Source organism: Canis lupus, chromosome 2 (assembly GCF_011100685.1).
Source record: "Canis lupus familiaris isolate Mischka breed German Shepherd chromosome 2, alternate assembly UU_Cfam_GSD_1.0, whole genome shotgun sequence".
Lineage (NCBI taxonomy): Eukaryota > Metazoa > Chordata > Mammalia > Carnivora > Canidae > Canis > Canis lupus.
In genome coordinates, this window is record NC_049223.1 from 42609272 (window position 1) to 42621274 (window position 12003).

The 12003-nt window shown below is 40.8% G+C and overlaps 1 protein-coding gene across 2 annotated transcripts in view; it reads right to left on the reverse strand.

Annotated features, from left to right (window-relative positions):
- The window catches only part of ANKRD55 (ankyrin repeat domain 55), a 115327-nt gene extending 104469 nt beyond the window's left edge, over positions 1–10858 (reverse strand). The window contains exon 1 of one of the 2 annotated variants that reach the window (XM_038530627.1): positions 10801–10858. The gene's annotated coding sequence lies outside the window, so the exon portion shown is untranslated. Of the gene's footprint in view, positions 1–6036; positions 6156–10800 lie in introns of those variants that run through there. The other variant, XM_038530626.1, reaches the window with a different exon arrangement.
- Between the last annotated feature and the right edge of the window lie 1145 nt (positions 10859–12003).

Consider the following 12003-nt stretch of genomic DNA (forward strand, 5'->3'; position numbering starts at 1 on the left):
TATTTCTCTGTTGAAATTCTCCAATTTCTCTTCTGGCTGCCATTTCCTACATTTTCTTGAACATATTAATAATCATGATTATTTTAAATTACCTGTGGGCTAATGTGAATATCTGAATCACCTATAATTCTTTTCCTATTATCTATATTTTTTACTTGGTTTCGGTAGTTTGATCCCTTTTATTTCTTATATTTTCACGAGCATAATAATTTTTGGTTAAATGTCAGATGTCATCAATGAAAAATCATAAAGACTTGAGATGATTATCAAGTTATCCTCCTCCAAAGTTAAGTTTTCTTCTGGCAGTAGATAGTTAAGATCTTGAGAAAACTTGATTTTATGCTTTTTGGGGCTAGTAGACTAGATTTCAGGGTTTTTTTTCCCTACTTATGGATTGGTCCTTATTCCTATAAGTATGGCTCTTATTCTTAGGACATGACTTTTCTAGGGTATTAGTTCAAAGCCTGGGATTTGTACCAAGCTATCTCCACCTTCGTAGGCTTTAATTATGACTTTTGGCTCCCTAGTTGTACTGAAATCTCTGATCAGCTCTTTAGGTCACCAGCTTAAGGTAATGTGTATGCAGAATTTCAGTGTCCTTCTCTACTGACCTCCTTCCTCCAGACTTTGCTCCCTAAGTAACAAAATCCAAGCTACTTCAGACTCTGACATCTGCCTCTTCAGTCCAATGAGACAACGGTTGTATGCCCTTGTTCTGCAATTTGTAAATGTCTTTAGAAAAATACCTGGGAGGAATGTGGACCTCACATCATGGGCTTTCCTTCAAGTCTGGTCTGTATTTGTTGTATCCCGTGCCTTCAGACAATTGCTTTAAATATTTTGTGCAATATTTAAGTTGATTTTGAAGACCCTATTAGTATGATGCCAGCTATTTTTGCAGGAAAACAAAACAAAACTTGTGCTAATTCCCTTTCTCAGATGGTACCAACTCATCTAAGATTGGAGGTCGGGGTGGGATGTAGGGAGAAATAAGAAAGATCAATTGTTATTCATTCAGGATGAACTGTGCTGGAAAATGGAGATTAGATAATGCATAAATAGCTTCCTAACCTTTGAAAACATGTCGTAAATTATATTTAAAGGATTAACCCTGATGACTTTAATGAATCAAAACTCATGCTTCTTCATACTCGTTTTCAAAGGAAAAAATGATGAGGCCATATATGGCTCCAGAACTTTCCTCTGAAAATTGTTTTTAGAAATAAGTTGTCATGTTTTTATTTCTTAGTTGGGCATATCCACAGTGTTCAGTGTTGGTCAAAAGTAAAAGCATTTATAACCATAATTGTCTTAGAATTTTTGTGATAAAAGTAATTCACAACAGTCAACTCGTAAGAATTCATGGCAAGATGATTTTATAAGCAATGCAGGGAGGAAGAATCAGAGGGAAAAAAAGCAGATAAGAAATTCTTTTTAAAAAATTATTTTAAAGACTTTATTTCTTTATTTGAGAGAGAGAGAGAGAGCATGAGCAAATGAGAGCGTGAGCAGTGGAGAAGGGCAGAGGGAGAGAGCCCGATGAGGGCTCTGTGGAGCTTGATCCCAGGACCCCAAGATCATGACCTGAGCTGAAGGCAGACACTTAACCAACTGAGCCACCCCCAGGTATCCCAAGAGTAGATAGAAAATTCTTAAGGAGGTGGGCTTCTCAGATCTGGAAGAGCACTGGTATAAGGAATAGGCATGGCTATAAGAGTTATCTCAGGAATGATCCAATTCAGTTTTCTGTGTCTCCTCCTCTTCTAGTCAGTGACTCTTCAGAGGTATCAGGGTCCTGATGTCACCCAGGGTTCCCACTCCTGTGTCCCCAGGCCTGTCCAGAGGACCTGAACTGGGGATGAGGATGGGGTAGGAGGTGGGGAAATTAAGAGGTAGATCTGCTATTTGCTGGATGTGTGAAGTTCACCAAGTTATTTAATCAAACTGTTAAGAAGCTTTTTACTGCAAACAATAGGAATCTAAGCCTCAAGGGCTTAGAAAGAAGAGTAACTCGCTATCTCATATATTAAGAAGTCTGGGATAGAACTCCTTTAGGATTGGTTGATTTAATAGCTTGAAAATGTCAGGAAGAACCCAGGTTCTGTCCATCTTTCTACTCAGCCATCTTATGTATTGGTATTGCCTTTAGCTATTTGGTTTCCTGAGTTACATCCAGGCACAATAACTGAAGGAAAAAAATGGTAAATTTCCTTCCTGTGAATCTCTTTTTATTAGCTAGTGATCTTTTCCCAGGATCCCCGCCCCCCCCCCCCCGGCAGACATCATTTCATGATTTATTGAACATAACTAGGTCTCTTGTTCCTGCCTAAGCTAATCTCCAGAAGAAGAATGTGATTCCTGTGACTGGCCTCCAGAATCTGTACACAAGCCAAAGCCACCTGGGGAGAGATGGGCATTTGAATAAAAGTGAACTCTACCCACAAGGAAGGAGGGTATTAGGTAGATAACCACTGGTGTCCACTATACTTGAATTTGCTGAGCCTTATTTACTTTATCTGCAACATGAAGAGATAATAGTATTTGGCTTTTAGGACTGTTATAAAGATTAAATGTAAGAACCCGGGCAGCCCGAGTGGCTCAGCGGTTTAGCAACGCCTTCGGCCCAGGGCGTGATCCTGGAGTCCCGGGATCAAGTCCCGTGTCGGGCTCTCTGCATGGAGCCTGCTTCTCCCTCTGCCTGCCTTCTCCCTCTGTCTCTGCCTCTCTCTCTCTCTCTCTCTCATGAATAAATGAATAAAATAATAAATAAAATAATAAGAAAGTAAGTAAGTAAGTAAATATAAGAACCCATGGGTTATTGCTCCAAAAATTCCCACTAGACTTGTGGGGATATAGTATATATATCCTATATAACTTCTGAAACCATGCCCCATAGAGTTTTAAGGAGGTCGAGACTAACAAAATTTAAGGCTTGTTTTTCTGAGATTTGTTTCTTCTTAATCAGCTACTGTTTCTTTTCAGATCCCACTAACAAATCCACTAGCTGTCTCCACAGAGGCCTGGTCTGCCACAAATGAAGGTCACTGATACAGTTCTAGCCTATGAACAAGCTAGGCTCTGCATTCCTTCCCAGAAATAAGGAGCCCTAGGTCCCATCCAGTTTATACTAACTTGTGGAGGCATGTACACAGCCCTCTCCTTGTCTTACAGATCACCTCCTGATGTCAGGAGCCAAATTTTGCCTCATTTTAATGTTAAATCTCTACCTCAAAGTGAACATGGGAGGTATGTTTTCTTTCCTCATGAATAGTATTAAATTTCCCTCACCCTTTTCTTTAATATGTATATAATCCCAACCCTTATGATTGTAAAACTTGTTCTAGTCTCAGTCAGGGGAGGATTTGAGGCTTGCCCTTCCATCTTCTCATATGGCTTGTTTCTCGAGATAACCCTTGCCTTGCTGCATACTTGATGTCTCAGCGATTAGCTTTGCTGCATGTCAGGCATATTAACTTAGGTTTGGTTACAATTCTGCTCTATCCGTAATATTTCCTAGCTACCATTAATTTTTGTCTTGGTGTCAGATGCTACACTAGGTGCTTTATATATATTTTTTCTAATCCAACCACCAAATATGTATTCATGCATTCTCTTTATTCATTCATTCAACACATATGTGATTGCCAAGAATCTCATCTTACAGACAATGCAACCGGTTTAGAGAAGCTGACTAGTATCTTTAAAAATGACACAGCAAGTGGCCAAGTTAGATACGTGTTAGGTCTGTCTGACTCCACAGTTTGAAAAACCTCTATGACTTCCTTTCCCATAAGCCTCCTCAGAGTCTCATGTCACCAAGCTTAACCTATTAACGAGGGGTGGCTGGGATCAACTATGGCGTGTCAACTCACACTCTAATGTCTAAAGAAGAGAACAATCTTGTTAAGACTGCCCACTCCAGCTGCTTCCCTGGAACTTCAGGTTAGTTCTGCTTGGCTCCAGCAGGTGGCGGGGTGGTATCAGCACTTGCCTCCTCCACTTGGAAGAGACTGAAGCGGTGAGAAAGACTTTCTTGGCGAACTGTACAAATCAGACTCATCACTTTTTGATCCTACTCTGTAGGAAGGGCAGCTGGCCTTTTTCAGCTATTTCCAGGCATGAAGTGAGAGATGAAATAAACTGCATGTGAATTAACCTTTTTACTTTTAAAAAGTGCTCTCATTTTTATATACACATTCTTGCCAATTATGAATGTTGAGATGCTTAGAACAGACTTTCTCACTATCATTATCAATTGTATTGCTTTATTTACTTAAATGCTGTGAGGTCCCTAACGTGGTGGATAGAGTGACTTATCTCTGGACAACCAACATGAGGCACACGGTGTCCTGTGACTACTCAGTCAATATTTGCAGTGTGTGTTTGTGAATGTCCTGGAGTGGGGTGATCTGGGTTTGAGCTTTGTCTTGGTTATTTCCTATTTGGGAGATTCTCAATCATGTGCTCTCTGAGCCTCATTTCCCCCATCAGTAACATGGTGGTGATGATGATGAGGAGGAGGAGAACGACGATGAGATGATGATGATGATGATGATGATAATTCCTAAGCTCATTTGTTTGACAGTGACAGGTATATGAAAAAGACCTAATAAAGTACCTGTCAGAAATACTTTAGTTTTTTTAGGTGAATGTGCCAAGGTTGTAAAATATACTAGTGGTTGATACTTCCTGATAGGGTTAGAATATAAAGTGCCTGGGCCAGAATTTAGCCAGGTCCCACTGGGGACATCTCATCTCTGGTTGTCATTTCCTGCCCACAGCTCAAGAACTTACCTTCATAACCTCACATGGAGAATCACTGAAGTTATCTACTTATTGTCTGTCTTGGCTCCAATTCTACCTTTTTCAACCCGTTTCTAAAAGTGTTATTCAAAGAAGTCCTTCCATTACCTGCCTTCAATCTGTTTTTCCCAAGGGACCATTTGCCACTCATGTACCTGCACAAAGCATCTATAGCAGGTGGCAGGTTTACTCCTGGAAACCCGACCTGCCTTGAGCATCTTCAGTTCTCTGCCTGTGTATACTCTCACTCCCTCTCCTTCTCCACGATGTCCTCCCGAACCACACTCGTCACTCTTGCTGACTCTTCCTCCAAAAAGCCTCCTCTCGCCCATATTGATCTCCTACCTTAGAACTCCCATTGCTCTCATGAGGCAGTATAGATCGCTGGATAGCTAAAGGCATGGTATTGGGTGTCAGACAGGCTGGAATCAAATCTTGGCAAGTTACTTAAACTTTGTGTGCCTCAGTTACTTTATCCTTAAAATGAAAATAATAATAATACCTACCTCATAAAGATGTTTTGAGGATTTAATTAGAAAACATATAAAGCATTTAGCAAAATGACTGGAAGAGTAAGCACTCAATATACAGTGGTTAGTATTACTACCATCATTATCATTAGATTATTTGATACTTCGTTGTTGGTTTTTGCCTCTTCCAAGTAGCCTGTTGTGTTCAAGGACCATATTTTGTGTTTATTTATAGCCCTTGCCATTGCCTTGTGCACTCCCTGAACATGGTATGTATATTACAGCTTTTTATTCCTCAGTCTTACCCAGTATTAAGAACCAAAACTGACCCACAAGTTAATTTTTAGCAAAGCTATATAAGACACTGGTGGAAGACGCCACTGCAACATGCCAGGAAACTTTATAGTTTTCTGATCATTGGATGCTGGCCATTCAAAACTCACAGAGTAGTTTGTATGACTATAATACACATTTTGTTAAGTTGAAGAGAATACTTTTATACAATTTGGGGATTATCTACAGGATAGGAAGAAACAGAACAGCGAAAAATGTGACAGGTGACCAAATAACATCCATATAAAGTTTATCAACCACCATGAGCTTGAGTTGGTCCCTGATCTCCTGAATATCTCTGCTCCCCACACCCCAGCCCTGAATTTTGTGATGATGATGATGATAAATAATGGCCCAGGTCCAGTGTTCTGCTGTTTTCTCTTTTCATTTTTACGATTCTCAAAAGAAGCACTAACCTGCTTTCTCTCACCTTGCCAGGGGTGGATACGGTTGCAAAGCTCTTCTCGGCCCCAAATCAAGAGTACTTTACCCATGGTTCCAGGAGATGCGGCTCTATTTCTCAAGCCTTTTGTTGTATGCTGGGAAACCCTCTGGTGAAATGTCAATTCTCTGGAGAGGTAGGGGATCTTTCACCACTTCAGAGTAGCCTAATCTCACACACTTACCCTGGGGCCCTCTGCTGGTCAGCCATGAGAAATAAGACAGAAAGCAGTTCTTAGGATAAGAAGTCATTAATTTTGTCTTTGAGAGTAATACACACAGAGACCAGAATATTGCTGTTCAGCAGGAATAGTCACATTTGGATTATGATATAAAACAGCGAGAGAAGACTAAGCTAGAAAGAGCAGTAAAAACCTCCTTCTAGAAAGAGGATTAACAACCAGATTCAGGTGTCAATTCAAAAATCAAAATTAATTTAATACAGAGTAATAAAAAATATCCTATTGGGGATACATGTAATGTACGATTGTTTTGTTTTTAGTACAGAGTCAGCAATCAGTAGAGTTTGCTAAATTGGTTTGAGTAAATCTACTGGAAAGTATGCTCCTTACCCACCAACACTCTGCCTTTCCCTGGGCTTGCTTTAACGCATGCATTAGATTACCAAGGTATCACAGTGACAGATGCCATAGAAATACCAAAATGAATAGATGGAATCAGACACTCAAATGTGCTTAGTAGGTGAGGCACCCTGATTACAGACTGGGCTCTGTGGCCCTCTGACCCCAGCTTTTGTTAACCACCCTTGCCCTGGCTCTCTACAGAGATTTAGCGAGTGTTTTGTGTCTGTGGCCAGTGCTTTCGCTCTCCCACAGGGAGCACAAGAGAGCAATGGGCTCAGGACTGACCCAGCCAAAGGGCTTCTCACAAAGAAGCAATACCTGGTGTCTGTCACCCAAAGGACCAAAACAAGAAAACCCAAAACCAAATGTAACAACCTCAAACCTTCTCTTGGCTCATTTTATGATCATGTGGAATGAAATCTATATACAATATAATGATAGCAGACATTACATACCACTCCAGAGGAGATACAGATGAAGAGTTTTAAAAATTTAAAGAAAACCGATGAGAAAAAGATAGCACCATGTAAGAAATACTGACAATAGAGCCAAAAATAAATCAGTTTGGCAACATGAGGAGAACTCATGCTACTGCTCCTTCATCTGCATGTGTAGTTAGGGAACCAGCAGTATTCTCAAGAGACCTGGCCATCCCCCAAGATGCAACACTTGCCAGCAGCCAGTGGGGGTCAGAGGTGCTCTATGTCTGAGACAGAGTCCAGGCTGAGTCTACAGTGTGGCACCTTTAACCTCAAGACCTACAAATCCTGCTAACAGGAACCTGGCTGGAACTCCCTCTGAGTTCACACTTGTCTTCAGGAGGAACAGAACCATGAAAACATAGGAGGCAGCTGATTTCAGATGCTTCACCATACAGATTAATTTTGACCTCAAAGCAATTTGCTTATTTTGGTTTTTTTTGCATTTGTTCTCTTCCGACCCTGCTTCTTCCAGCAACAACCCTTCTGCTGGACACGGACAAAGGGCGGTCATCTCTCAGAGTCAAGCATGTAAACACACTGAAGCATTGCCTCTAGTCTACATCCCTAACCCGTATCTTTTCAGAGCACAGAACTTTCCTTCTAAGAACTTTTCCTTCCACAGCAGTTTGAAGACTGCTTAAGTGGATGGGTAGATCTAACTGGTTTATAGGCTACACAGACACCAGACTGGAGGTGCTTACTCATGAGAGCCAACTGTGTACATCTCTTCCTACCACTTACTTAATGATGTCATGTTGGTAGCTTCATAGTGGCCATGGTGAGAGTATTTATACCACAGAAAAGAGCAAATACTGCAAATCAGGGCTTTTTCTCCTGGAAAGCTGACTTTGTTAAACATATAAGCACATCAATGATTCCAGGGCAGGTTTAAGAGTAAATCATTTAGCACTATCTAATCTATCATGCTCAGACCAGAATGCATGTAGTAAAGAGAAAAAGGAACAATATCTGATTAGCTAGACGATCTTCCAGTATGAGCCATTCCTGAAACTATGGTCAACAATTCTAATGAAGATATCTTTCCTATCAAGGGCTAGCAAGAAATTAAATAACATATTCCTAAATAGTTTTTAACATTGAATTGCAATGCCAAGAGGTGCACCCATGACCACATGTATGCTTTTTCCCTTTCTAACTTTGGTCCTTGGGGAAAATGTGAGCCTCGTTAGAAAGTCGATAATATCCAACTTTGTTTCTACAAACTGAAAATCTGGAAGAAAACTGTCTCTCTTTTGTGGCACACCAGGAGCCACTGAACCATGGGTCGTATTATACATTCACTGTACAAATCACAGATTTATTTAAAAAAATTTTTTAAAGATTTTATTTATTTATTCATGAGAGACACAGGCAGAGGGAGAAGCAGGCTCCATGCAGGGAGTCCGATGTGGAATTTGATCTGGAACCCCAGGATCACGCCCTGAGCCGAAGGCAGATGCTCATCCGCGGAGCCACCCAGGCATTCCACAACTCACAGATTTAAACCCACAAAGTAGGGACACCTGAGTGACTCAGTGGTTGGGTGCCTGCCTTCAGCCAGGGTGTGATCCCGGGATCAAGGATCGAGTCCCGCATCAGGCTCCCTGCATGGAGTCTGCTTCTCCCTCTGCCTGTGTCTCTGCCTCTCTCTCTCTCTGTGTCTGTCATGAATAAATAAATAAAATCTTAAAAAAAAAACCCACAAAGTAGTCAGCTTTTCTTAGAGAAAACACTTTTCAGAGCCACAAGGCTTTCACCTTAACCCATCAATCAAAATTACCTGAAGAAACAAACATATTCAGACTCTGTAGTACCATAATTTTTGTAGCATTTTCTACAAAGGAAATGTGTTCAGGCTATTAGTGCACAGCCTATATTATTATCATTGTAATCGAATGTTTAAATGAGAGTAGTGGTCTGCTAGAACTCTGGCAACCCAAAGAGGATGCCCAAACAGGGGTAGCAGCTCATTGGGTTTGGGAGACAGATTAAAAACAGAGGATAAAGAGGATTTTAGAAAATAAGTCAATATAATAAGGTGATGAGAACTAGGTTTCTCACTAGAGAAGGGGGTAATAAATTAAGGGAGAGAGCTGGAATGAACTATGTGGCTTAGAATTACAATTGGAAGTTCTGTATAAGTAGAGTTCTCAATATGCAGAATTAGATACAGGAACAATACTGATCTACATTTCTGTGTATGCATGCAAACACATCTGTATCTCCATATGTATGCATATGCATACACATGTACATCACACATAAATACATTTATTTCCTAGCTCTATCCCTGAGAGAGCTTGGGAGTAATGAAACCCCAATAATGAAGAGTCTACCTAGAGCCCAGACCTTGGTTTCTCAACATCAGCCTCCATTAAAAGGGAACAGTATTGATTTCAGGGCTGAAACAGGAAAAAAATAAGACATGTTTAGAACATCTCATAATTCCAGAATAAGCAAGTAATCAAAGAGTGATGGAGACATATCCAAAGGACACAGAAGATTGCTCAAAGTGGTGCCAAGTGGTCCATTTTGGAATGATTTAATATGAATGAAATCATAGCATCAGATTAAATATCACTGACTGAAATGGGCATCCATTAGATTTTCCTGATATTAATAAGTAAATGAGTATGTAAGGGAAAAATAATAATCTTCCCTATAGTATAATGCCAGCTAACAAATGTTCAAGAACTTATGGAATTAGAAAAGCATAGCTTGAGATCCATAGTGATCATTATTTTAGGCAAAAAGTATCAATAGATTCTAAAACTAGTGGATAAAAGTTGGAGTATTTACATGACCTCAAAATAACTGCCCATAAAACCTTTATTAATTTCAAAAGAGAAAAAGAGTAACTGTACAATAGAGAGCCCTGGTAGATATGATGCTATTTCAAGAGCTCAAAGTCTACATCACCAGTAATGGGATAAAACCAACATCATATGTTATGTTATGGGATGCCATGAAAACACTACATCTGTGGTATTCCTGTCCAGAATGCATAAATTTCACTTTAATTTAATCATGAGGAAGTATAAAACAAGAGCCATTTCTTGAAATAAATCTCCTTAAGAGGGTGCACATGTACACACACACACGCGCGCGCGCGCACACACACACACTATTAGTTCTGTTTCTCTGGAAAATCCTTCCTGATAACAGTAACAAGTTTGGATTCAGAAGCTTTTGATCATTCAGTTTGCTTATTTTAAGTTTCTGCTCAAATGTCACATTCTCATAGAGGTCTATCACTGTATTGAAAATGAAAATTAATTATCTCTGCATTCCATATTCTTTTTTTTTCATTCCATATTCTTGACCCCACTGTACTTTCTTCCATAGCAATGTCACTTTCCACACACTGTGCTACTATTTATTGTGTTTATTTCCTATCTCCCTTTTCTAGTATATAAGCAGGTGTAGGACAAGTTCCTTGGGAAAAACCTCTGGAGATTTGTGTGCAGGATGCTTATGGGGGTGGGTGGTGCTCCCAGGAAGAGCAGCCATAATGGACTGAGGAAACAGGGCTGGGTAGAGAATATAGTTCTCAGCAGATCCCCAGGGGAGCTCTGAAGCTGGGGTAGGGCTTCTGGCTATCCTGAACTGAAACAAAAGGGGCTGGGCCTTTGCACCCCCATAGCAATCAGTCATTGGAAGCAGGGTGCATCAGCGAAGGGGAATTACCTTGGGTAACACAGTTCCCTTTGGCCAAGGGCAATTCCTAGGAGGAGTCAGTCATGGATCAGCAGCTGGAAACACTCCTGGAACCTAGGAAATGAGCAGTGTGATCCTGAATGGGGAATCTGGGCAGTGCACCCTAACAGTAGCTACTACAGCAGGATCTTTGTCTATTACTACTGTATCCCCAGCTCCCAGAAGAGGGCCAGAATTGTTGACCAGATGGGTGAGTACATGAATAAATGAACAAATGAATGAATGAATTCCTTACCCAAAAGGTCAGCATGCACAGACAGGATGTGGCCACTAGTCTCAGTTGACAAGCAGAATGACAACAGTGTAAAAAGAGAAAATAGGCCAATGTGAACAGAGAAACCTTTAAGACAATCAGTATAAAACAAAACCAGCAAATGGGAGAAGAGATGCATAGGACTTCTGGAAAGAATGGTAAGGCTGGATATGGCATCGAAGACATTTATATTTCAGGGAGTTTCCAAATCTTCCATGTAGATTCTGAGCAGTTATTGTAGGACCTGGGTGTGCTGTTGAAGGCCTGAGGGGCCCAGGGTTAAAGAAAGCATCCTGCTAACACAAGGAGCAACTGGCTCCCGTGACAGAACTTTTAACAAGCCTTTTCTCATATCTGTTGACTTAACGCAGACCAGGGAATTCTTTGAAAGGCAACATGGCTATAAATCAGCAAGTCCCGTAACGTGCATTCCAGGGTCTTGGAGGAAAAAGCGCACACAAAGGCACCTCTTCTAAGTCTTTAGGAATGCTGTGGTGAGTGGCCCTGGGAGTCTTGGGGTTAGACTGGGGCTGGGAATGGAAAACATCCAGAAGGGAGGAGCAGGGAAGCACCAGTGACAGTAACACCACAGCATGTTTTTACTAAAACATTGGGCACCCAAGCACCTAGCTCAGGGCCTAATACTAGTGGATAATTAGCACTCAAGGAATTTCTGTTGAATGACACTAAATCATAGTCAGTTGTCTTGTTTCTGGCCCTGGTTCTGTCATTCACTAGCTGTATGACCTTGAGGAACTCCCTTCTCTGAACTTTGGTCATCCTGTGAATAAAACGTTGGGTTTGAATACAAATGGAATCTTTGGGAGTGAATGGCCCATCAGTTCCTGAGTTTTAAAGAGCCCTGAAAGAGGTTCGTGAAGCTGTGAAAAGGAAAAAAATACAAAAAACCTACATGTCAG